The following is a 27566-nucleotide window of genomic DNA, read 5'->3' as shown; positions in this document are numbered from 1 at the left end:
ATAAGGGGGGACTACTGTATTTTCAAACAATGAAAACATACAAAAAGAAATTCCACAATAAATCTATTTCAGGCTAATAAGCTTGCAGTTTTATTTGTGCGTGTGTGATAGTTATTCCTTTCAATGAAGGGACACTTCTTTTATATTTTCTTGAATATTTTCAAACATAGTACACTGTGAGGTTAATTTTTAAAAATAATTTCAACTTTCGTTGTAGATTCAGGGGGTACACGTGCAAGTGTGTGACATGCGCATATTGAATGATGCTCAGGTTTGGGTGCAATTGATCCAGTCACCCAGGTAGTGAGCATAGTGCTCAATTAGTGTTTCAGCCCATGTCCTCCTCCCTTCCTCTCTTCCACCCCTTGTAATCCCCAGTGTCTATCATTGCCATCTTTATCTCCATGAATACACAATGTTTAGCTCCCACTTATAAATGAGAACATGTAATACTTGGTTTCCTGTTCCTGCATTAATTCACTTAGGATAATGGCCTCCACCTGCATCCATGTTGCTGCAAAGGACAGGGTTTTGTTCTTTTTAATGGCTTCATAGTATTCCATGGAGTATATTAACCACACTTTCTTTATTCAATCCACCACTAATGGGTGCCTACGTTGATTCCATGTGAATAGTGCTTTAACAAACATATGAATGCGAGGATCTTTTTGGGAACAGAGCTAGCAATCAGTGTAAAGAAAATCAATGTAAATATTACTGAATGTATAATCATATTGCCTAGAGACATCCCCTAGAGTTTCTTCTACCTCTCCTGTAAGTCATCTAGAATATTTTCATTATCTGACAATGATGTTTGACAAGGGTATCTGAATTCACAGACTTTGCAGTACATAAAAGAGAAAAGTGATTCAATTAAAGAGGAGAAGAGAGGAGAAAGGAGGAGAGGGGAGGGGAGGGGAGAAGGAGAAGGGGAGGGCAGGAGGGGCATGGGGAGAGGAAAGGAAAGGGAGGGGAGGGTAGAGGAAGGAACGGGAAGGGAAGGGAAGGGAAGGGGAGGGGAGGGGAGGGGAGGGGAAGGCAAGAAAAAAAACAGGCGGGGGGAGAGGAGGGGAGGCCAGGGGAAGGAAGGGGAGAGAAGGAGAGAGGAGGGAAGGGGATAGGAGAGGAGGGGAGGGGAGGGGAGGGGAAGGTAGGGGAGGGCAAGGGAGGGTATTCAATGATGAGCACTGATTTTTGGTTAATTTTATTTTACAAGAATATACTGCTTTAAAATTACATGGTCATGACTATAACCATAGTCATGAGTGATGGCTGCTTATTCTCCAAAGAAATGTGATCCAAACTAATATAATGAAAAAGATAATTATACTTCTATTCAATATTTTTAAAATTGATGTTAAAACATAATTAATTGGCTCTATATTGCATAAGTACTACCTGTATGACCTTTTGGGAAAAAATCACTCTACCTCTCACTGCACACTATATCTGTTCCTCACTTACAAAGTGGATTAGTCATGTCTTACCTTCCTCTTTCACAAGCCCATAGTGTATTCAAAATATATCACACCACAATAACATCAGATATTCTTTCAAGATGCTTTATTTATGAATTTGATTTTTTTTCCTTCTGCAGGGATCCAGGTTCTACATTCTGATCCACAGCTATGTTATAGATTACATGAGACAACCACACAGCAGAGAATAGGAGCCACAGTTCTGGAGCTTCCATGCCTGGGCTTCATCTGCTGATTCTACAGTCAACACTAACTCTGCCTTCAGTGTTATAACCATGTTTGTTATCATATGCCAAGGTCTCGTCTATGTATTATTATTGAAGACTCTACAACCACTTCACATAAACCTCAATTAGCTGATTTATCAACTAGTAAAAGGAATTTCTTAGTTTCACTTAAACTTATTTGGCTTCAGGTTGAATTCTAAAATTGGCAAAGTGAATAAATGGGCATTTTCACTCCAGTTAGAACAGAAGATGTTTTCAGGATATTCAATTGTTAGTGTCTATAATAAGTTAGCAATTGCTATGGCTTCATAACAACTTACCATCACTTCTTGCCACTCTAAACTGCTACCATGGCATTTTCTTTATTCATCTCTTTAAATGTATTATTTTGCAATCTATGATTTTATTGCTTACCAAATATAATCTCTATATGCCTGAAATATTCTGGAATCTAAAATTTTCTTCTAATGCGGTTTCTTACCATTAGACCTAGAATAAACAACTAAATTCCAGTCCCCAGACTTCAGGATGAATGAATTTTGCAGCTAATATTTTGAACGCAGATTTTTGATGGGGTAAGAGAAAACCATATAGAAAGAAAACCAGGCTGCCTAAGGAGAGGAGAGCAAGGTGTAAAGACAGGGAGGACCAATTTAGAATGAGACTCTCACCATCTCTACCACTGTATTCTGAACTTGCATCATGTGCTTCATTCCTTTGATGTCTTGGTGCCTCCTCAACTTATATTTCACTTTTTCACTTCCGTATAACTGTATAATACAAGAAGCAAACCAAAAATAGTTGGAAGTATATACTCAAGAACAAAATTGATTAGGTTCAAAGTTCAGCCTCAGCCCCAGCATTTATGTGGGCAATTTTATTTAACCTCTCTGGGCCTCAATTTCTTTATAAGGAAAATGGGTAGAATTACAGCATCTGTTCCAGAGAATATATGCAAAATGCTTAATCTAGTCCCTGGCATATTGGAAAAAGTCAAGTATTTTTAACTAACTATATTTATGAACACAATTTCTTCTACCCTTTGGTCGTCTCACACCTAGACTTCATGAAAAGTAACAACTCAAGCTTCAGTTTCTCTAAGAAACTCTTCCAAATAATAGAGTCATTAGGTATAAGCTCTACTTGATAACTCTTTCCTGTTCCCATTGTAACTATATATTCTTGTGCATGGCCATTGAGATAAATATATCTAATTTATCTTTTGAAATATAATAAACAATGATATAGAATTTAAGAGTGGTGGTGGAGTCAGAATATTTGGGTTTAACCCTAGCTCTATTACTTGCTTAGTAAGTTACCCAAGTTCAGACAAATCCCAGCTCCATTACTAAGCAAGTAGTTTATTTACTACTTGCAAGTAGTTGCTTAGTAATGGAGCAACCACTTGCTTAGTAATGGAGCTGGGATTTGCCTGAACTTGGGTAAGTTACCAAATCTCTTGGTGTAAAATTTCCTAATGGGTAAGACGTGAATATTTTTAATACCTATCTAGTAAGGTTTTTTGTGTATGAAAACAATTAGTCAAATGTCTATCAAATAGCACCTGATGAAAAATATTTCTGTGGATTGGCAAACACTAATAAGAAATAAAACAATCTGTATTGGAAGAAACCCTAATAATAGAAATAATTTTTAATAAGCATAGGCAATATCCTTACTGAAAGAAAGGAGGAGAATAAAATCATGAGTCAAGAAAAAATAATTTAAAAGAAGAACCAAATGGAGGTGTCATGTATGAAAATATAAGAGTTGAAATAAAGACTCAATTTGGGTTTCCAGTTCCAAAGTCGTGGCATAGAAGCAAGTTGGCTTTACACAGCCCCATCAGAAAACCAAAAATGAATATACAATTCTGATATCATCACCAGTGATATTCTAGAACTCAAATATGAGGATGAGACAGTTTTTAGGGCTGCAGACAAATTAAAAAAAAAAAACTCTGAGTAGACAATAAGAGAATCATACTTCCATACCTTTGATGCCTCGTCTCCTAATCTGTTTGACAAAAATGATGCAGAAAATTTCTCTTGATTCACAACTTCTACTCTAGAAAAAGTGAGATCAAAGTGACCTATCAGTTTCCTCAGCATTCTGGGTTCCCTGGCAGGAGACCTATTCCTGACACAGAAAGCATCAAGAGTGCTTGATACGAGAAATATAGTCAGTACAGCCAGAGACAATGGGTAGAAGTGAGACTACGATCTCCAGACCTGGAAACTCTTTTGCATAACTCTGCTGAAAGAGATATGAAATTAGAGTTGTTATTCAGCATGGTGCTGCTGAATGTAGAAAGTACATTCCACAGGTCCCTGGTCACAAGCTTCTGGCCAGCCAGACTACACTGCTAGGATATCACCATTGGGACCACCCCATTTGAGAAAGTCAACACTACAATTGTCTACTGAAGCTGAGACAAATCTGGGCTTAAGTCACCATCTAATCCTGAACAGGTAGTAGCAACCTAGAAGGAAAAAATAAATAAATTCAATAAGTAAATTGCAAAGATTCTCTAAGTAAACATATCCAATAAAAAGCCAGGTAGAGAAACCTGGAATGAATAATAACTAGAATAGAATAAGGATTCTTCAATGCAAAGTCATAGACACAGATCCGCAAGACACAACAGCAAACAGGAAGCTATGACTTCAACAAAGCAAGGAACCAAGTGACTGATTCTACCAAGATGATGATATGTGAGCTCTCTGACCAAAAACTCAAAATAGAAGTTTTAAGGAAACTCAGTGATCTCCAAGATGACACAGAAATTTATCAGAGAAATTTAGCAAAGAGATTGAAATATAAAACATTCAGAATTCCTGAAAATGAGAAATAAATGAAATTGAGACCAAAACACATAAGATAAATAAAATGAAAACTTGGTTTCTGAAATGATAAGACAAACTGACAAACTTTTAGTTAGACTAACTAAGAAGAAAAGACAAGACTCAAACAAATAAAATCAGAAATAAAAAAAAGAAACATAGCAACTGAGACCACAGAAATATAAAGAATCATTAGAGACTACTAGGAACAATTGTATGTCAACAAATGGGAAAACAGAAGAAATAGATAAACTACTTCACACATATAACCAACTAAAATTTAACTATGAAGTTATAAAAAACCTAAACAAACCAATAATGAGAAACAGGGTCTACGTTCTAATAAAAAAATCTCCCATCAAAGAAAAATCCAGGAACTGATTGCTTCACTGCTAAGTTTTAAGAAAACTTAAGGAAGAATGAGTAATTATTCTATTCAACTTTTTAAAACAATTGAAGAAGAGGGAATACTTTCAAACTTACTTTATGAGGCCAACATTACCCTGATATAAAAACCAGAAAAGGACACAACAAAAATTACAGGCCAATATGTAGAAAATGAAATAGATAAAAATGAAACTGATGAAAATGGATGCAAAAAGTTTGAACAAAACACTAGTAAACCAAATTCAACAATACATTAAAAAGATTATTCACCACGATGAACTGAGATGCAATTCAGGGATGCAAGGATGATTCATGTATGCAAATCAATAAGCATGATATATCAACATTAACAGAACTAAAAATAAGCAGCATATGATCATTTCAATAGATGTTAAAAATACTTAATAAAATACCACATCCCTTTATGATAAAAACCCTCAAATAGTGCTAGAAGAACTAGATATCCATAAACAGAAGAATAAAACAAGACCCCTATCTCTCACCATATACAAAAATAAAATAACATAAAAATGGATTAAAGACTTAACTTTAGACTTATAACTATCAAACTTCTAAAAGAAAATGTTGGGGAAACTCTCCAGGACATCGGTGTAGACAGAGACATTTGTGTATGTAAGACCTCGAACTCACAGACGACTAAAGCAAACACTGATGTATGGAATCACATCAAGTTAAAAAGCTTCTTCATAGCAAAGGAAACATTCAACAAAATGGAGCGATAACTCACAAAAGAGGACAACATATTTACAAATTATCTATCTGATGAAGGGTTCATAACTAGAATATCTAAAGAACTCAAACAACTCAACAGCCAAAAACAAGAAAACTGATTTAAAAATGGGCAAAAGTTCTGAATAGTTATTTCTAAAAAAATGAAAAGTCATATAAATGGCCAATAGGTATATGGAAAAGACTCAACATCTTTAACCATCAGAAAAATCCAAATCAAAACCACAATGAGATATCATCTCACCATGGTTAAAATAGTTTTTATCAAAAAAGACAGGGAATAACAGATGCTGGTGAGAATGTGGAGAAGGCAAAACATGAGTACATTGTGGTGGTTATATAAATTCGTACAGCCACTAAGAAAAAGTGTATGGAGGTTTTTCATAAACTAAAAATAGAACTATCATATGATTCGGCAATTTAGTTACTGGGTATATATTCGAGAGAAAGGAAATAAATATGCTGAAGAGATACCTGCACTCCCATGACTGACACTATTAACAATAGCCAAAATATGGAATCAGTATAATTATCCATGAATGGATAAAGAAAATGTGGTGTATATATACCTAATGGAATATTACTAAAAGATACAAAATAATGAAATCCTATAATTTCTAGCAACGTGGATAGAACTGGAGGTGATTTGGTTAAGAAAAACACAGATGAATACTGCATGTTCTCGGTCATAGGTGGAAGCTAAAAAAGTGGATTTCATGGAAATAGAGAGTAGATTGGTTGTTACAAGAGGTGGGGAGGAGGGATAAAGAGATGTTGATTAGTTGACACAAATATACAGTTAGAAAGAAGAAATAAGACCTAGTGTTCAATAGATCAGTATGGTGAATATAGTTAATATTAATTGATTATACATTTCAAAATAGCTAGAAGATAATAATTTGAAGGTTACTAGCATGAAGAAAAGATAAAATTTTAAGGTGATGGATATCTCAATTACCCTGATATGTTCTTCACATATTATACAAATTTATCAAATTATCACTTGTATCCCAAAAATATGTACATGTATTATGTATTAATAAAAAAGGCATTATAAATTTATTAGAAGGCAGCATGTCATAGTGGTAAAGAATATAGGCTCAGGTTCAAGTTTTGGAACCATTAACTGTGTATCTTTAGGCAAGTTATTTAAAATTTCACTGGCTGTTTTTGTATATATATATAAAGTAATGCTAACAGTAATGCCTGTCAGAGCTTTATATAAATGAAATGAGATGATCCAACAAAGTGCTTACAAGGCTGCTTGGAACATAGTTTCTATTATTTTTATAGAATGGATTTTTAAAAATTGATCTAAAATATTACCTATAAGATATACATATTAGTGGCAAAAAGATGCAGAAAAAAATCAAAAAGAAAGAGGACAAAAATATAAAATAATAATAATAACTAATTGACAATTGTGTTGGCAATTAAAATATCAGTCAAGGCTGGGTGCGATGGCTCATGCCTTCTTGTAAATCCCAGCACTTTGGAAGGCCGAGGTGGGCAGATCACTTGAGGCCAGGAGCTCAAAACCATCCTGGCCAACATAATGAAACCTGGTCTGTACTAAAAATACAAAATAAGCCAGGCATGGTGGCGCCTGTAGTCCCAGTTACTCAGGAGGCTGAGGCAGGAGAATCACTTAAACCGAAAAGTGGAGGTTGCAAAGAGCTGAGATTGTGCCACTGTACTCCAGCCTGGGTGACAGAGTGAATGAGACTTTGTCCCATAAAATAAAATAGCAGTTAAAATATAATGTAGGATAACAAGTAAATTGAAAGCAATAATGAAGGACAATAGATAATACTAGGAAAGATAAAAAGTGAAAAGGCCATAATAATCATAAACAGGTATGAGTTTATCTATACTTGAAATACAAGAAAGCATAAATAATGACACCTATAGGAAAATTAGATTCATGAACAATTGTGATTGGGATTTTAAAAGAGAAAACTTAGAAACTGATAAAGATAAAAGAATAAGAAAAATTCTAGAATTTTTGAATAAGATAACTTGTAAACTTAATAGATATATGCCTAATATCACATCAGACAAGGAGAATACAAATCTTAAGTACACATGGAATATACACAGAAGTCAATGCTGAATGAACTCTCAAAGGAAGGCTCAATAAATTTCAAAACAGCAACACCATACATATTATGGTCACTGATCATGTGAAAAATAATTATATCAATGAAGAAAATAGTTTAAAAATGGATATATTTGTGTCTTAAAACACTTACGACCAGAAGAATTTGGGTCAAAATGGTAATGGTATGGGGGAATAAGGAACAATTTATAGCTATGTGACAATTAAAAGCCTATATATCAACAATTGAGGGCATAGCTCAATCAAGAAATTTATAGACAAATAAGAGCTTTCAATGGATTTACCAGGCCGCAGGAGGAAATGAAAACAAGTTAGACATTATAAAAAAAACATGAGAAAGTACTGTAATAAAGCCAAAAAATAAAAAGAAAACACAAAATTAAAGGCAGTGATCAGTGAAATAAAAAACATTAACAACTAAAAAAGATGAGGAAACAAAATTTGATTATTTGAAAATATTGAAAGCTAGATAACTTCTGTTAATACTTATTTTTAAGTGTCTATGGGAGAGTAATAGACCAAATAAATAAATTATAGCATTTTAAAGAGAAATATCTCCAAATATTAAGGCTATAATAATGAAATAGTATTTTGTGCATATATATGCCAACAAATTTGGAAATCTAAAATAGAATACATTTCTAGAAAAATATAGAAATTCCAAAACTAGTAATATTAGTCTAACAAATAGACAATGACTATTAAAAATTGAAATATGAATCAAATATATTCCTTTCCACCAAAATAGCACAAGGCTCTAACAGTTTTAATAAGAATTCTAGCAAATAAGCTAAACTGGATAATGAAAGACAAAAAATTTAAAAAAAAAAAGACAAAAAATTATATAGGCATTTCTCAGGTGGAAAAAAACACAAATTAATTAAATTAGCTTTTATATCTCAATGATTTAACAGAAATGTATTATGTTCAATAAAAAATACAGTAATGATTTAATATCAGAACATCTATCAATACAAGTCATCAACTTAACAAAACAATAGGAAAATGTATAAGATTTTCCCAGATGCAAAAATAAAGAAAAAAAGAATGAAAGTCTGGGAAACTTAAAAATAAAGGCAAATCCCTTAACTTGACAAAGAGAATTTATCAAAACCCCACACCTAATGGGGTGATTTGGTAAATATTTTTTAAAGGAAGGAATGAGATAAAGATGTTTCTTATCAATGTTTTTAATTATATTAGATTTTTTTTACATAGCACTAAAGATCCTAGAAAATGTAATAAGATAATAAAATAATAGGTATAAGGATAGAATAGGAATAGATAAGAAAATTATTATTTACTAATATATGTTCATCTACAAGGCAAATCTAATGGCGTTAACAGGCACATTCTTAAAAATTATAAGATAGTTCTGGGAAGTTGTTTGATATGAGATTAGCTTTCAAAAATTTACCTATACCAGGCATAATCAAATAAAAAATAAAATTAAAAATAATATTAAAGCTCACAAGACAAAATATTTAGGAATTACTATAATAGTTATATAAACAACGCACAAGGCATTATAAGCATGTTTTAGATTTTCAAGCTTTAGTAATTCCACTTACAGATATAAAAACTTGAATAAATGAAGTTACACTCTTTTCCTTGACAGACAATTCAACATTGTAAAGATGTTAATTCTTTTCAAATACATCTATAATGAAGACTCAGGAAAAGTGACTCATCTTAACAGGATATAAAGGGATACCAAAAAACTAAATAAATGGAAAAAAAAAACCACAACTGCAGTAGTAAAAGTAGTACATACTCTCTTAAAATCGGCAATATTATTTACTATGTCTTAAAAAAAAATAAAAAGCTTAGCCTTTTATATCAATAAGACCTAAAGTTCCTAGAGAATAGTTCTACTCAAAACTATAGATATCATGAAAAGCAAGAGGTAGAACAAAGTAGGAACAGAATGAGAAACAAACAAAACAACAAAACAAGGTGAACGTTGATTAAGTACCGCCAGGTGAAGCCTTCAAATGGAGGCGGGTAACCCGGCCGCACAAGACAGGCTCCACACTGAGGATGATTTTGAGGGTAAATTTTGAAAAAGCCATGGCAGTTGAAATAAATTAGGATATTTCAAACAGCAGTTTTGTGTGAACATTCATCACCTTGCACTGAATAAACTCTTGCAATAGCCAGAAAACCGATCTCCTTGCCTCCGGCAGCCCATGGCTACATTAATCTTTCTGGAACACTGCATGCCAAGGTCTTTCATTGACATATTTATTTCATAGTCCTTATGTCTCTCTTAAAGGAGAAGGAAGGAAGGAGGGAGGGAGGGAGGGAAGAAAGGAAGGAAGGAAGGGAAAAAGGGAGGGAGGGAGGGAGGGAAAGAGGAAGGAAAAGAAAAGAAGAAAGAAAGGAAGCGAATACGGTCATTAGAGAGTTAATGAAGAGCAAGAGGTCTGGGTCTTTTAATAACAAAAACTTGAGAATCGATTCGTACACAGGTCACAGGGAAACTTGCCAGTAACAAGAGTTTCAAGATGAAGGAGGTTTAATGGCAATGAAGGAAATGGAAAATATTTGATGAAGAGCAGAGTTAGGCATGATGACCTATGACAAGAGAAGAGAACTTTTGAAAAGTGACATATTTGCCAATATATTGGCTAGACTGATTCTTTCCATATCTACTAACAAAAATGCTCTCTTTTCAGTAACAAATTTTGTCTGAATCTTGACCAGCTTTTCACCCCCAGTGAAACTTGGACAAGAATCCTTCGATTGATAGTAATTTATGAATAAGATCAGAGAAGCCATAAAATTCACATATGAAGGGCACCTTTAGTTTGGGTTGGACTTTGGTATTTATCTTCTAGGTCCTTTTAGTGTTCAGTACGGAAGGTAAATAAGAAGAGTCTGACAAATCAATATTAGAGGTATAATGATGTTTTCCCAATTCAAGAACTACCCGACCTTGGAACTGCAAAAAGAAGTAAATAAAATGCACATTTTAGTAAAAGCAAAGGACCCAATTTTAGTTATAAAGAAAGGCCAAAATCAGTGAAAAAGTTGGTCCTGAATGTCTTTATATTAACATCAGCATCTAAAGGAAAACATATTCTTCTCACATTAATATCCGCTTCTTAACTGATTGAAGTAAATCTGCAAAAACAGCAACAACAAACCATAATTGAAGCAAATACGTATTTGAATGCAGTAAAGTGCAACACTTTCCCAATATAAGCACATGCCCAGAACCCAACAGCAAACAAACAAAAAAACTGCTTCTGTGTTGACTGCACCTCATGTTCCGTGGCAATGGTTGTTCTATGCAAATTAACTGAGGAAACTGTAAAAAGAGAACATCTTTGATAACATCTGCCTGCAAATGTTCCAAACATTCAGCACTTTAATCCATGTGGCTAAGTACAAATGTTAATGATTCTGAATTAGATTGGATGGAGTGTTGAGATTGCTAAGTCTGACATAGAAAGTAACATGAGGAGGAACAAACTGTGCTGGATACATTTTTTGTTTTTGTTTTTTGTTTTTTGTTTTTTACTCAGGATGAATGCTTAAGTGCAGAGATACTTGAAGAAACTCAATTCCTTAGCCAAAATGATGCTGGTATTTTTAATTTGCTTTCTTGCTTCCAGGCTCAAACACCACTAAGTTTGGTCATTTTAAGACAGAAAAGCATCAGTGGGCTGGGATCGAAATTATACCAACAGAGAAACTGGAGCTGCATGGTAATTGTCCTAACAGTCTCTTCAAATGTGGCATCTCCCTTATAATTTGTAAACTGTAAATTGCACTTACCAGAATCCTCCCTATAGTTGTGGACAGATTCCTTATTTCCTAATCCAAAAGACCCAGGCTCTCACCCTTGTTCATTTCTCACCAGTTGTGCCAATGTGGAACATGTCCAGAATCATCATTTACTTTTCACATCAGATCATATCACTCTCAGCTGCTTAAAATCTTTCAAGAGCTACCTGGTGATCCTTGGATAAAGCCTTACATCTTTAATTAACTTGGCCTAGGAGATCTTGCCTAATTTGCCCCACCTGCCTCTCCAGCATAAAGTTCTGTCATGCTCTACTTGCTCTCTATGGTCTAGTCACACTGGCCTCTTCCAGTTTCCCAACACCAGCGCTGCTCCTGCACCTGGACTTCAGCCCCTTTGAGGATATTAGAACTCTTGAGAATGAACATTGGGATTTTAATAGTGGCTGTTCCTGGCTGGGCACAGTGGTTCACGCCTGTAATCCCAACACTCTGGGAAGCCAAGACAAGTGAGTCATTGAGGTCAGAAGTTCAAGACCAGCCTGGACAACATGGTGAAACCCTGTCTCCACCAAAAAATAAAAAAATTAGCTGGGCATGGTGGTGTCCACCTGTAGTCCCAGCTACTTGGGAGGCTGAGGCAGGAGAATCGCTTGAACTCAGGAGATGGAGGTTGCAGTGAGCTGAGATTGTGCCACTGCACTCCAACCTGGGAAACAGAGTGAGACTCTGTCTCAAAAAAAAAAAAAAAAAAAAAAAGGCTATTCCTGACACTGGCCTTATTGATGTCCTTTACAAGTGGGAGCCCAAGTAGGAGAACAATAACATGGTAAGTGACCTGAGGTGATTCCAGGTGACAAATACGCTCACGAGTGCACCCATGAGCCACAGAGAGGATGAGTGGGGGCTCACAGTGTAATCAGGCACAACACAAATATCACCCTATTTGTGAATACAGGTGGCATTTGATTTTAGCATACCAATTTCTAACACAAAATACAGTTAAACAGAGAAATCAAAGACTAATTTTATTCTTTGCTTCAAATAAAGATAGGTCATTTAGGAGGAAGCTGAGAAGCTAAAGAAATGTATTATAACATTGCTATGGATCTGAAAGAAATATTCCAAACTACAAAATATACCAGTGAAAAAGAAGAGTACACACCCTGGAATGAGAACTGTGGTAAAGAGAAACCTGAGGAAATCCAGGACCCTGCAGCCCTGACCAGTGGGGCTGAGCAGCCCAGTGGGTTCACGTTCTCCCTTTTTGATTCAGACACTAAAGACATAAAGGAAGAGACCTACAGAGTTGAAACAGTGAAACTTGGAAAGATTGTCTGGTAGGAAGACCCTCATTTCCAAGACAGCAGTTCAGAAAAGAAAGATGTTACTGAAGAAACAGATCACAGAAAGCCCAGTCCTGGAGAAGCATCATTACCTGTGAAACAGACCACTAGATTTTTCTTTTTCTCTAAGAATGATGAAAGACTTCAAGTGGGTTCTGATTTATTCTGGAGGGGAGTAGGAAATAATATTAGCAGGAACTCCTGAGAGGCCAAAACAGACAGCCTTTGTATGGATTGTCGGAAGAAACATAAAGATGCAAAAAGGAAAATGAAACCACAATAACAAACGTCAGCATGGTTTTGATACTGCACATGAACAAGGCTCACCTAAGGAAACTGACCCAGAAAATAGTTTTAGCTGGCAAAGAAATTTTGGAGTGAAGGAATTTTAAAAATCTGGCTGATGGACTATCATTCTGGTTGCCATTTTTTCTATGAAACCCTTCTGCATTTCTTCCTAAGTAATTACTTCAAAAAATTAAATTCAACTTCCTAAAAAGGCAGCATGAGATAGCCCTTGAAAATACTTCCTATCTATAACCTCTTTGCCCTCTATCCTGAGTGACTAATGGACACCTTCTCATGCCAGGTTTACATGAAGACACCTTTTGTTTGAAGTCTTTTTAAATAAATGGGTCAAAGCAAAAAAAAAAAAAAAATAGGTCCTTTACCTGTGAAAAAATTATAAAGAAAAATGGAAAACTTGCAGAAAGCAGCACAGATAAGAGGCTGAAAGGAAAGAACAAGAGGGCAGCTGGGATAGCAAAGCCGCCCAGAGGAGGAGCACCAAACCAGGCACAGCCCCCTTCTCTCGGAAGCTGCACAACTGCCCCCTCTGTGCACTGCTCATGGGACCCACAGCAGGGTTTAAAGTAAGAGTGGGTTGTATTATCGAAATAATTAATATAGGTTTTTGAGAGAAAATCTGCAAAATCATAAATGTAGGAAAGTAAAAATAACACACAGTGTTCATGAACAGCAAATCAAGTAATGTTCAAACTGTGGTATTTTCTTTCAGCCTTTTTAGACATAAGGAATTTTTAAAATTATTTTTAATTTTTCCATAGTTGACTACTCCTGTTATAGCTTCCCAAGCTATCACAAATTCTCTTTAAATTTCAATCTAATTAACTGTGTTGATTCCATTGGGAAGAAGGATCATCATATATTTATCCAATTTCTCTATTCGGGTATTAAAGTCATTTCCTTCTTTTTAAATGTAAATGCTTGCTGTGGTAATTATTTTTGCCATCATATATTCCTAAGTTCACAAGTCCTAACTGTTACCTGAAGAATTCCAAAATGTTGTCTTTACTACTTTCTGTAGTACCCATAACTTAAGATTTCATAGCCCCTTCCTTGCACGGCAAGACAGGAGGACTTATGCCTCAGAATCTATAAATCATTCCTGGAAATGACAGAATAGCACTAACCCGTCATCAGTCAACCTTTGAGGATGTCATCTACAGCTAAAATGTAGGTATTGTGTAAATAAGACTGTGCTGTCTGTAAACGTTGGAGATCTATTTGAAAAAGCAAACTTAATTTTACTTCATTTAACTATTTGTGCTAAAGCTTTATGTTAACTATTTGTGATAAAGCTTTACGTTTCTATTTAGGAGAAATTTTTTGAGGACTCCTTAAGGTAGATTCATGTATGCTAGTTGTACCTATTTTCTTCTTTCAGTGGTTATTCTTTGAGATATTATAGGTCACTAATGGTCTCAGGGTTTTTCATATCCTTTAGTCTCTTTGTGTCAAAAGAAATCTATTCTACTTCTGTCCATACGGATGTCCTTGAAAATCTCACAACTAATAATAGGAATCTTTAATCAATGCATCTCTCCTTGCTAATACATTCATCTATATTTTAACCTCAGGAAATTAAACAATGTGATTAAGAAAACAATGCACTGAAGAATCTAAATAATCTTGCATTTATTTTGGCACATTTCCTTTAGACTTAAATACAAATAATTATTAATTCATTTTAATATGCCGCCCTCTTTTTGGTGTTTCCCACACGTTAAAGTTACATTTCTTTTTCACGTTGTATGGATTTTAATTTCTGACTTTTGTTTGTGCAAAGTCCAGTACTTATGAGAAACATAGAAAATGCACCTCTTTCTTAAACCATGACATCACATTGACTCCATAACAAAGTGAATTTCTGATTCTGTACAATTTGCCTAAAAAGCTTTTTGATACTTATCATTTTTTTAAAAAAAGTGGTCATCAAATAAGAACTCCCAAATAAGTGAGAAAAACTGGGGTTTCTGAAAAAGAAGATGGTCTCTAATTTCTATGTGTTTATATATTATTTTATTATGTAGGTAATACCTAATAAAAAGAAGATGAAAATGGGTATCTATCCAGAGTTAATACAAAATTTCTACATTCATTAAGCTGGGGATCACAGCTGTTTTATAACCACTTAAACTGACAAGAAAAAATGTGATAGCTTTATTCTGTCTCATTCAAAGTTGCAATATTAAGCACTAATAAATAAATAAAAGATGTCTGTAGTATAGCTTAGAGTTTTTTCAAAAAATAGCTCCATGTAAAATTCTCAGCCCTGATTTCAACCCCATACAGGAGCAAGAAAGGCTTCACCTGGTTACTTTAATTAGAAAACAGCCAGGAACATTTGGGGTAAAATACAAGTAGAAGACTTATTTAAAGAACTATTGTGGGCCCTTTAAAATCCTCATTTATTAGTGAAACTAGGGCTCACTAATGAACTGGCTCTTCCACTTAGCCCCTGAGAGACCTGTAAGATATATAATATTTGAGAGCGGTTTGACAACTTGTTACTCTATAGTTTTAAAAATCATTCACACACTGTGACATAGCAATTAGCCTGTAGGGATTTACTTTGAGTAAAAGTATCAAAGGCAAGCAAAAATATTTAAAAGTCAGAATATGAAAACACTGGGAATAAAATAGAGTACAATTAACTGTGTTAAAGAATTATATACTCATATAAAGGCATACTGTGTAGAATATTTAATGGCTAAAGAAATGCTGTCTTTACATTTTTGAATGAAGAAAGTCTACAAAACAGATTTTGTCTACAAAACAGATTAGGTATAATGAAGTAGGCATCAAGTTTAAAAAACTTATAACTACTTAGATGTACCTCTTGAAAAAAACCTAAAATATTGTACATCAAAATATTATTTACAATAACTTTTGTATTTTAATTTTTTATATTTCCAAAGAACATATATATTATTTCATAATCCTTTATAACAATACATATTAATTTCTAAGTATTTTAAGGAGGCTAAGGACGGTAATGTTTATCTTGGAACCCTTTATATGTGCTCAGAGGCATGAATGTGACTAAAAATTAGCATAGTAATTTTTAGTAACAACTCCCCTTCATTTGTTTGTAAAGAAATTGCAAAGGATTGAATTTTGAAAAGGGTTGAAATTATTTACTGGCATCATATATCTTCTTAAGTAGATGACATCTTTTTATTTTTATTATGACCCACTGCCTAGCAATTCAGTCCCCCTGGCCCCATATCATAATTCTGTCAGTGTGTGCATTTTGGTAAAAGTACACGGAAGCTCATGCTGGAGAGATTTTATTGTGTCTATAACCTTCAGGTGTCAGAATCTGATGTTGCTATGAATCAGAAACTGGTTATTAGGACCCCAGGAGGAAGCACTTGAACAAACAGAACGACTAGGCCTGAGATCCTTTAAAATCCTCACACTTCCAGTGACTGAATGTGGCCACAAATGACAGTAAACCCTGGGGGGAAGCATTTTAGGACATGAAGTGTCTTCTCTCAATCAGCTAGAGGTGTCAGCGATGACTGGAAAATTCTCCACTTATCCAAAATCTCCTCCTTATTTCCACCCTCTTCTCCTGTCCTCCTCTGTTTCTCCCTGACCCCATCCTCAATCCCTCCATCCACCAATTGGCGCTCAGTGCCCTCCAGCTCAGGAAAGGGAGCTTATCGTGCTGTTTAAAAATGATTGATGTACCTCAAAGCTCTTTCAGCATTAATAGATGTTCTGCAAAAACTCTAGGGGGAGAGGTGTTCAAAGGTCAGTTATTTTTTAACCACAGCTTTTCTATACTCCTTAATTCACAAGTGCGTAGTTAATTTTCAAGAGAGATCTATAAATTAAATGTTTCCCAGATTTAATAATTATGAAACCTTTTTTCAAATCACAAACATATCCAGTTTTGAAAGACGTGCACCTTTCAAAAGATATTTGGAAAAATTCTAGCCTTAATACAGTGGCATTTTCTTTAGGTAAAGTTTGAAGCCTTTATTAGAAGGAATGTCTTGATCATGATGTAATTTGTTTCATTTCCTGTGTCAGGGGAAGGGACAGAGACTTGGGAGAGAAAAAGTAGTCTTTTCCTAAAATTTCAGTCAAATCATATATTATTGAGTTTCCTACACCCTAATTTATCTTAAGATAGACTCTGATCTGATAATATCTGGAAGCCAGTCCTCCTGAGTTCAAAGAAAATGATCCTCCTGCCCAGCAGACCTTCTCAGGGCTGAAAAGGCTTGCAATCATATTTCTGCCTCCCGAAATGCCACTGCATCCAGGAATTGTTTCCTGATTACTCTAAGCTCCTCATAACTGTTGAACGAAGGAGAAATGAAGTTGAGACTTTCATGACTCAGTGATGGCAACAAGGCCTAAATTCCGGTGAACTTTGTGACCTCAGCTCAAACGCTACCTCCTGAAGGACAGTTTCACAGACAGTCTTAAGAGGAGTGGTGCTCTTCCCCTGCAATGTCAACACAAGTCTCCACCAGAGTACTTCTGTCAGGGTGTAATTATTTATTTTATGTGCCTTCCTTCCCCGGATCTTGTTTTCTCCTTGGCATGCTCAGCATCAGGCTAACACAGACTATAAGCTCCATGAGGACAAATGGTTTATCTGCCTTGCTCATATCTGTGTGCCCAGGACTCCGCTGACTCCTGCTCGTAGTGAATGCTTAACAAAGATAAGGTGGTTGAATGGATTGAAGGCTGAAAATCAAAGGAACAAAAAGCTGACAAGATGTTAAGGGATCCATTACATGCCCTTTCCTGACTTTCAGATTCCTTAGCTACCGATTTAGTTTTTCAAACCACAGAAGCGGGAGGCTATAGATATTTATGCCAGGGAAATTTCCAACTCCTCCTCATCCAATTAATTTTAATAACTAAATTTAATGTCAATAAAATTTAAATTATTAGGTTGGCGCAAATTAATTGTGGTTTTTGCTGGTAAAATCAATGGCATAAACCACATGACTTTGGCATCCACCTCTAACAATCTAGACATAGAACTTGCTTAGGGAAAAATCCCCATCATCTGATGAAGTATAATAGATATCTAAATTTCCATTTCCAATAGAGCTTTGTAAAACTATCTCAGTGGACATGAAGCTTAAGAAATCACTACAAAATGCAAATAAAGTTACCCAGATCCCATATCTGACATAATAATAATCACTGTCACTTTGCTTATATTTTTTCTAGTAATTTAAGAAATTGATACTTGAGATTATATTTTGATTTTACTAATATCTCTAACTACTTGTAATTTGTATTGTTTTTGTCTTTTTCCCTTTCTTAACCAAATTCTGTGAGCTGATCATTCTTGTTTCCCACCTCCTACTGCAAGATTGACAATATCCTGATATAATAAGCTGAACACTTCATAGGTATTGATGACTTTGTCCAGAGATGGCTCACAGACCTGTGACTTGGAATTTAGCAGGAAATATCCTTTAATGACATCAGATTTTCAATTGCATTGAACTGAAATTATTAGTTTTATTTGAATCAAAAGGTGGCAAAAATATTTAAATTATCTTTAAAAGGGTTATGACATTTATTAAACATTTAAAAACATAAAATGCTTTGCCAAAGTAATTAATTAAATATTATTCCTTTTGGGATTGAGAGGACAACAAACTGCTTTAAGTGTGGCTTCTCATGTGCCTTGGAATGACACAGACTTACTTCCTGGGTTCACACATATCAAATGGCTGGTGGAGACACAGAGTCTAGCGTAGTGGTTGCTACTGAGCACTGATCAAATACGAAAGCTCTGCTTTGGGATCCATAGGAATGGAGTAGTGTGAAATGCATAGCAATCTTCTCAATGAAGTGTGCAATACCAGGGGACAAAACAGTCTCCTGTTCTTCGAGTCTTTATTGCATGTTCAGGTTGAGAAACAAGTAAATGTTTGGAGCAAATATGAAATCTATATTCAGAATTTAGTTTCCATGATCCATTTAGACTGGCATACATCTCTTTGCTAGCACATTACAATTTAAATAGTGATTTCCCTGACACAGTCTCAGGAAAGATCAAAGATAGCACAAAATAAGATAATGTGCAATATTATGATAGACATAAATATCATGCCTAATGTACAGTTTCTGTCACAGATTAAGTTGATGCAAAAGCCCTTAAGTCATATCAATATCACAGAGGGCTTTTTGGGTCACAACCCTAAACCATCTCCAGTCCTCTTTGCCAATGCAGAAGTAGTTCATTAAAATTATTCTCAAGTTTTAAACAAATAATTTGGCTGAAAGAGCTGTATCCTCATTTCTTGAAGTTACTTCAAGTGACAAAAGAGCTCTTAGGAGAAGTTTTCCTCCACTGAAAAGGCCGTACTCAGCTGGGAAATTAAATAAAAATCACTTCTGCAGGGATTTTTAGTCTCTGATGATTTTAGACTTGTGAACAATCATCACAATGATTATATTTTCCTTTAATATTTTCATAACATCAGAGATCTTTTTATGAATTTTCATGGATTATTTTGAATGATTTTTCTTTTTTTAAGGAGAAACAAATTGAGGAGATTATGAAAAGTAATGATCAAATTAGAAACATTTTGAGGATAAACCCATGTAGTCAACTGTTTGGTTCTCCATTAATTTCCTATTGTATATTTTATTGCTTTAGCTAAAATGATTCTCCCTTATTTGTTTCAAAATCTAAAGGCTTATAACATGGGCTAACTACACAATGGTTATAGTTTAATTGGGTGAAACAGTTCTTAGAAAATTTTTTTTCCTTTTTATAAGCTTCTCTTCAGTTCTTCTGAGAGCATCTCAAAGATAATTAAGCATTCTCTAAGGAACTTTTACAATCCTTGTTACCATTGATTGGTAACAAGACTCTGTAGAAAATAAATCACCTTCTTTTTTTCAGGTTACCTAAAAACATTTTGAAAAATCCTTTGCTATTTTAGAATACAAGAAAATCAATTGCTACAGCAATAATGCTTTTCGGATATAAGCCTTAGGCAAGAACAAACACACAGATGTTATTTGGTTCATTTTGTTATAGTTTAAGCCTATTCATCAAAAAAAGGTTTTACATGAATTTCCACTTCATTTACATTTCTACATTTATTATTTCAAATATAATATTGGTTTGCTGTTGGTCATATACCTTAGTCAATTTAGCACAAATTGGTTCAGCCAGAACTTTGGGCAAATAAGAAAAAATGGCTAACAAAAAAATATGGTATTTATAAGTGTATTTTAAAATCATGCTGTATTTAACCAAAAAAGTAGAAATATAAGTAAAAGAACCATGATCTGCCTCTTGTGTCTTTGTTAGGATCTTTGTTAAATGAGTGTTCTTTGTTAAACATATTTAGAGAATTTAGTTTTTGTAATTTTAGAACATCTACTTTAAAAGAATGCAGCTTGACTAATGGCTAGAATTAAAGAAATCCAACAAGAAATCAATCTTTGATTCAGAATATCTTTGAAGGTGATAAAAAAAAATTACCTAATAGAAGGAAAAATGGTTTCCAAGTAATATTAATATAAAATACAAAATTGTAAATATATTTGTAAAATGCTAAAAGTGCTTTATCTCCCTCTCTTTCTAACAAACTTTCTCCTACATCCAAATGCCTTGCCATTTCTTGGTAAACTGGATTTATCCCATCTGTACTAATTTTGTACCCTATGCTGGTAATACTTCCCTGCTTTTTCAGAGTCTAAAAGAAGCGTACTAATGATTAAACATCTATGTGAATTTCCAACTCCACAATGCTTTCCAAGCTGCCTGTTTCTAAAAAGGACTTCCTTTATGTGGAGGCCACCTTCTTCATACATACTACGCATACCACAAAGAATAGAACTTACAACATTCCTGCATTGTTCTTTAATCATCTGGGTTGATTTTCATAGCCCGTTTATAGCTCTATTCTCATATTCCCGTTTAAAAATAAATTTTAAAATCTACCCCCTAACCTCAGAAAAATATCTACCCTTAAATGCAAAGTTCTTATTTTGACTTCAAGAATGTGTGAAAAATGGAGAAATGAGAATGTGAATAAATTAGAACCCTTATGTACTACTAATGGGAATGCAAATGGTACAGCCACTGTGGAAAACAGTATGCGGTTTATCAAAACATTAAAAATGATATTCTCATACAATCTAGCAATTCTACTTCTGGGTATATATCCAAAATATTTAAAGAATGGTCTCAAATACGCACACACACACACACACACACACTACACAAAATATATGTATGTATCTCAGAGAGTATATATAAATAATATTGCTATAAATAATATCATAGCAGTATTATTCACAATAGCTGCAATGTGAAAGCAACCCAAGTGTCCATCAATGGATGAATGTATAAGCAAAATGCAATGTACCCATGCATTGGGATATTATTCAGCCTTAAAAGGGAGAAGAAATTCTGATACATGCTACAGCATAGATGAATTTTGAGAACACCATGTTATGTGAAATAAGCAAGTCACAAAAAAGCAAATACTGTATGATTCACTTATATCACATATATATTATGAGGTACTTACAGTAGTAAAAATCATAAAGAAAAACACAGAGAAAGTGAAAGTTGCTTCCAGGGCATAGAGGTAGGAAGAATGGGAAGTTATTGTTCAATGGGTATACAGTTTCAGTTTTACAAGATAGAAAGAGTTATGGAGATGAATGGTGGTGATGTAAAACATTATAAGTGAATTTAATACCACTAAAAAGTACATTTGAAATGATTTCAATAGCAAATTCTATGTATATATTTATCACAATAAAAAATATTTTTAAATGGGATGCAGTTGTAGCACAGCTGCAGTGCACAAAGACTGGAGCATACTGGAGGTGATGACTGTGCTGATGTGGATCATGAATGCCTCTGGCTCCACGGCAGTACATTATTAGACAAAAGTGGCAGAAAGTAGATCCTCAAATAATACTAATTCTACTTAAACTATGCCAAAAAAATAGGGATGGAGGAAAACTTCCAAACCCATTCTACAAGACCACCATTGCCCTGATATCAAAACTAGGCAAAGAAAATTATAGACCTATATCACTGATGAACATTGATGCAAAAATCCTCAACAAAATACTAGCAAACTGAAGTCAATAACATATTAAAAAGATCATTCATCATGATCAAGTGGGATTCATCTCGGGGAGCCAAGGATAGTTCAATATACAGAAATCAAGAAATACGTCAGTTTAATAGAATCAAGGACAAAAACATTCAGTAAGTTCTAGAAAGAGCATTTGATAAAATTCAACATCCTTCATGATGAAAATGCTCAACAAAATTGGTGTAGATGAAATAGACCTCAAAACAACAAAGGTCTTATATGACAAACCTATAGCTAGTGTCACAATGAATGGAACAAGACAAGTATACCCACTTTCACCACTTTTATTCAGCATACTACTGGATGTCTAGCCAGAGCAATTAGACAAGACAAAGACATAAAAGGCATCTAACTTGGAAAGGAAAAAATTTGCAGGTGATATGATCTTGTTTATATTTTAAAAAACCTACACTCCATCAAAAACTGTTGAAACTAATAAACAGTTTGGTAAAGTTGCAAGATACAAAATCAACATACAAAAGATCAGTAACATTTCTATATGCAAATAGTGAACAATCTGAAAAAGAAATAAAAAGCAGTCTAATTTGCAATCACTACAAAAAATACCTGGAAATAAACTTAATCAAAAAAGCAAAAGGTATTTACAATAAAAACTATAAAACACACGTATTAAAGAAATTGAAGACACAAACGAAATAAAAAGATATTCCATGCTTATGGATTGGAAGAAGAAATATTGCTAAAATGTCTATACTGCTCAAAGCAATCTACAGATTCAATGCAATCTCTATTTAAAAAAGGGGAACTAGCAAAATCAACCCTGAAGTTTGTATGGAATCATAAAAGACTCTGAATAGCTAAAGCAATCCTGAACAAAAAAGAACAAAGCTTGAGCTGTCATTTCACTTGACTTCAAAGTATACTACAAACCTATAGTAACCAAATAAGAATGATATTAGTGTAAAAACAGATACATTCACCAATGGAACAGAATAGAAACCCAAAAATAAATCCACACATTTACAGCCAACTAATTTTCCACAAGTCATCAAGAACATGCAATGGGGAAGACAGTCTCTTCAATAAACAGTTCTGGAAAAACTGTTTATATGCAGAAGAATGAAACTAGACCCCTAGCTCTCACCATATTACAAAAATCAAATCAACATGGATTAAAGACTCAAATCTAAGAATGGAAACTATGAAACTACTAGAAGAAAACATTGAACAAATGCTCTAGGATGTTGACTTGGGCAAATGTTTGTGTAAGACCACAAAAGCACAGGCAACCAAGTAAAAGTTGACAAATGAGATTTCATCAAGCTAAAAACCTTCTGTATAGCACAGGAAACAATAAGTGAAGAGACAACCCACAGAAGAGGTGAAGATATTTACAAAAATATCTGAAAGGGGATTAATAACAACTCAATAACAAACAAATAATCTGATTTTAAAATGAGCAAAAGAGCTAAATGGACATTTTTCAAAAGAAGACATGTAAATGACCACCAGGTATATGAAAAAATGCTCAACATCACTAGTCACCAAGGAAATACAAATCAAAACCACGTTGAGATATTATCTTATCCCAGTTAGAATGACTATTATCAAAAAGGCAAAAACATGATAAATGCCTGTGAAGATCTTGAGAAAAGGGAACACTTGTACACTGTTGGGGATTATATAAATTAGTGCAGTCAATCACTGTGAAAATTCATATGGAGGTTTATCAAAAGACTAAAAGTAGAACTACCATATGATCTAGCAGTCTCGCTTCTGGGACTTTTTAGATATATAAAAAAAAAAAAAGAAAAGAAATATATTGAAGAGACACCTGTACTCTCATGTTTATTGTAGCACCATTCACAATAATCAAGATATGGAATCAACTCATATGCCCATCAATGGATGAATGAATAAATAAATATGGTATATATACAATGGAATATCATTCAGTCAAAAAAAGACCTAAATCCTATAATTTGCAGCAACATGGATGAAACTGTTGGACATTATGTTAAATGAAATAAGCCAGCCATGGAAAGACAAATATTGTATTTTCTCATGCATATGTGGGAGCTAAAAAAAAATTGATCTCTTGGAGCTAGTTAATAGAATGGTGGTTGACAGAGGCTGGGAAGGGTAGTGGGAAGTGGGGGATGAAAACAGGTTGGTTAATGGGTTCAAAAATAGTTAGATAGAAGAAATAAAATCTAATATTCAGTAGCACAATAGAAAAATTATAGCTAACAATAATTTATTGTATATTTTAATATAGCTAGAAGAGAAGATATGGAATGTTCCCAGTACAAATACATGATAATTGTTTCAGGTTACAAATATTCCAATTACCCAGATTTGATCATTACACATGGTATGCTGGTAGAAAAATAACACATGTACCCTATGTGTGTAACTGCTATGTGTCCAAAGCAATTAAAAATAAATTTTAAAATCATAACAATATAATTTATTCCCAAAAATGACACAGAAAACATGAAACATGACACTAGTAGAAAGAACCTAAGGTAGCAAGCTTTACACACAAAGACATACTCTATGAGTAGAAGATGTACTAATAAATCATGTCTGTTATTAGTGATATTATTAGCTTATGATTGTTTTGTGCCTAATAATTCCCTGATAATTATTAGATAATTCTCAGTTTTTTCTCAGAAAGTTTTTGAAAGTGTAATTAACTACATTTCAGGTGAGGAAACGGAACCTGACAGATGACAGAGGACTTATCACAGCCAGACAGTAGGCTAGCCAGGATCGGAGTCCACATCATAGCCTCAGAGACTTTTGCTCAGCAGAGGCTCTCAGCTGCTCTTTCACTGGTGAATAGCAGGGCCTCGTAAACACATAGAGAAGTCCAGAACACTTCCAGTTTTGAGGATCTTTTAATATTTTGTTTCAATGCCATAATAAAACAGGCTTCCAAAAATTGTGATATATTTAAACTTAGAGTTAACCCATTAGTAATTGTGAGAAGAAAGTAAACTCTTTTGCAGACAATAGCAAAAGCCTGTATTTGTAGCTTTTCCTGGATTGAGAAATGGGTCCCTTGGCCATCTTGACCTCCCTCTGCCAGGCTTTAATTCAAAGTAACACTAACACTAGCTCAAACACAAAGGTGCTGCTCTATGGGTATCAGCTTATACAACAGTCCCCAGCATGGGCATGTCCTATGATCTACAGGTGCTTTCCAAGGATCCAGTATGAGATTGCCCATCTTTCCACCTTATCCACATAGTGGTCAAGCTAGCTGATGTGGGTAGTACATAATTTCTTTTTGCTAGCCAGCTGCTTCTGAGATAACATCTTAACATGAATAAATCTAATAAAGAATAAAACAACTCAACAAACAAACAGGGGGAAAAAAAAACAAAGGAAAACTAAAGTCTGAAACTTCAGCATTGCTACTATGCAATGTCTCCAAGATATATTCACTTCAACCTTTTTTATTAAAACTCTTAATTAATGAAATATGCTCTACCTAATTATACACAAGGAATCAAGAGGCAAATGGAGCAAGTTTGGGAAAGCACTGCAGATATACAGTATTCCAAGGTTAAACGGCTAATCAGAAATTCTACACTGCAAGAAAAATGTTTTCAAAGGGTAACATCCCGTAGGCAAATGGCGACTTTAAAGTTAAGTGTGTCCACCACCATAGGAATAGTTACCAGTCACTACTGAGTTTTCATAAATACTCTATTAATTTAAGATGATGTTGGTTGGCCTTTGAAGAAGCATATTCTTATTATATATTCATATTCTGAAGTAACTCATTTTTTAAAAATTACATCTTACGTTAGTGATCAGTGGAATGATTTTCTAGTAAGGTTCACATCAGAAAATAAAGTTTTCTTTAAAATACCCACTGTCAAATTTTTCATGCATTCCTCTTAACCTCATGAAATTGGAAACTAAGGTAATTAAGTCACTATTGTCACCAAGGGTAGATTTCCCTGTTCTCATCATTATCTTTTCTCAATACCAAGACTTTTATTATAGACTCCCAAAGACTTGAACAGATACTGACCTGACATTTCCAGTCTCACCAAAATGCACTTGATGATTGCTCATTATAACATAAATAATTTTTTGGAGAGTGTGAAAAAACTTTTGAATACAATCAATCAAATCAATTAAAGTATACAGGATGTTAGATATACTTTCTGTTCTGAAGAAATATCCTAACTTCTGAAAAAATTAAAATATCCAACTCCACAGTTACGTAACTATAGAGTATAACAGATTTTAAGATAACATTATACAAGTAAGAGAGACATGGAACATTGAAGCAGAGGATACTAGAGCAAAACAAGCTACTAAACAAAGCATGCAAGACACTAAAGGTCACATTGAATGTCAATGCTTGTATTTTGAAGAAAGTATTCATTCTAAGACACCTAATGCATCAATTTATCATTCTTTAAGAAATAATTTTTCTAGCCAAATTAACTACTCTCTTAGCATATATATATATAATGTTTGTTTTCAGTATTAAACTCATCAGGAACAACAACAAAAAATAGAGAAATGGATTATTTCCCTTTAGCTGACTGCAAGCCAAATAATAACAAATTTAATTCCACATGATGCTTATTTAATCCAAAGTCCATAAGATTAAGTGTATTCATTCATACAATCAAACGGTCTCCTCCGTGGGGTGTTGTGCAACAGATATATAACATAAATGTCATATAACTTTGAGTTTTATAGAAGGTACTTAAAAAATAATAAAAACACATGAAGTTGATTTTAATAATGTATTTTGTTCACTCCAGTGCATGTGGCTCACATTTATCATGTTAGACAATGAAGATATTGAGTAATTCTTCCCTTTCTGGGATGCTTTTCTTTATTTTAAAATTGTGATAAGAGTACATAATATGAACATACTCTCAACAAACTTTTAAGTGTATGGTGCATATTGTTAACTATAAACACAATGTGGAACAATAGATCTCTAAACGTTAATCTTGCTTAACTGAAACTTTATACCTGTTGAATAGCAACTCCCCATTTCTCCTCCCCTTCAGGCCCTGAAAACCATTATTCCACTCCCTGTTTTTATGACTTTGACTATTTTAGATACCTCATATAAGTGGAATCACAGAGTATTTGTCCTTCTGTATTTGACTTATTTCCCTTAACATAATGTCCCCAAGGTTCATCCATGTTGTCAGATATGGCAGGATTTACTTCTTTGTTAAGGTTGAATAACAATTCATTGTATGTACACATCATAGTTTCTGTATCTATTTATCTGTC

General features: G+C 34.1%; 1 protein-coding gene and 1 pseudogene across 3 annotated transcripts in view; one reads left to right on the top strand and one right to left on the bottom strand.

The window, feature by feature from the left end:
* Positions 1–27566, bottom strand: part of NKAIN3 (sodium/potassium transporting ATPase interacting 3) — a 650466-nt gene that overhangs the window by 471858 nt on the left and 151042 nt on the right. The gene's annotated exons all lie outside the window — the stretch shown is intronic.
* LOC116563536 lies at positions 12296–16058 on the top strand (annotated as a pseudogene).

The sequence above is a fragment of the Sapajus apella genome, unplaced genomic scaffold (assembly GCF_009761245.1).
Source record: "Sapajus apella isolate SASKATOON/1434 unplaced genomic scaffold, GSC_monkey_1.0 scaffold35, whole genome shotgun sequence".
Taxonomy (NCBI): Eukaryota; Metazoa; Chordata; class Mammalia; order Primates; family Cebidae; genus Sapajus; species Sapajus apella.
The sequence above is the reverse complement of the archived record's forward strand: the minus strand, read 5'-3'. Positions and strand labels throughout refer to the sequence as shown.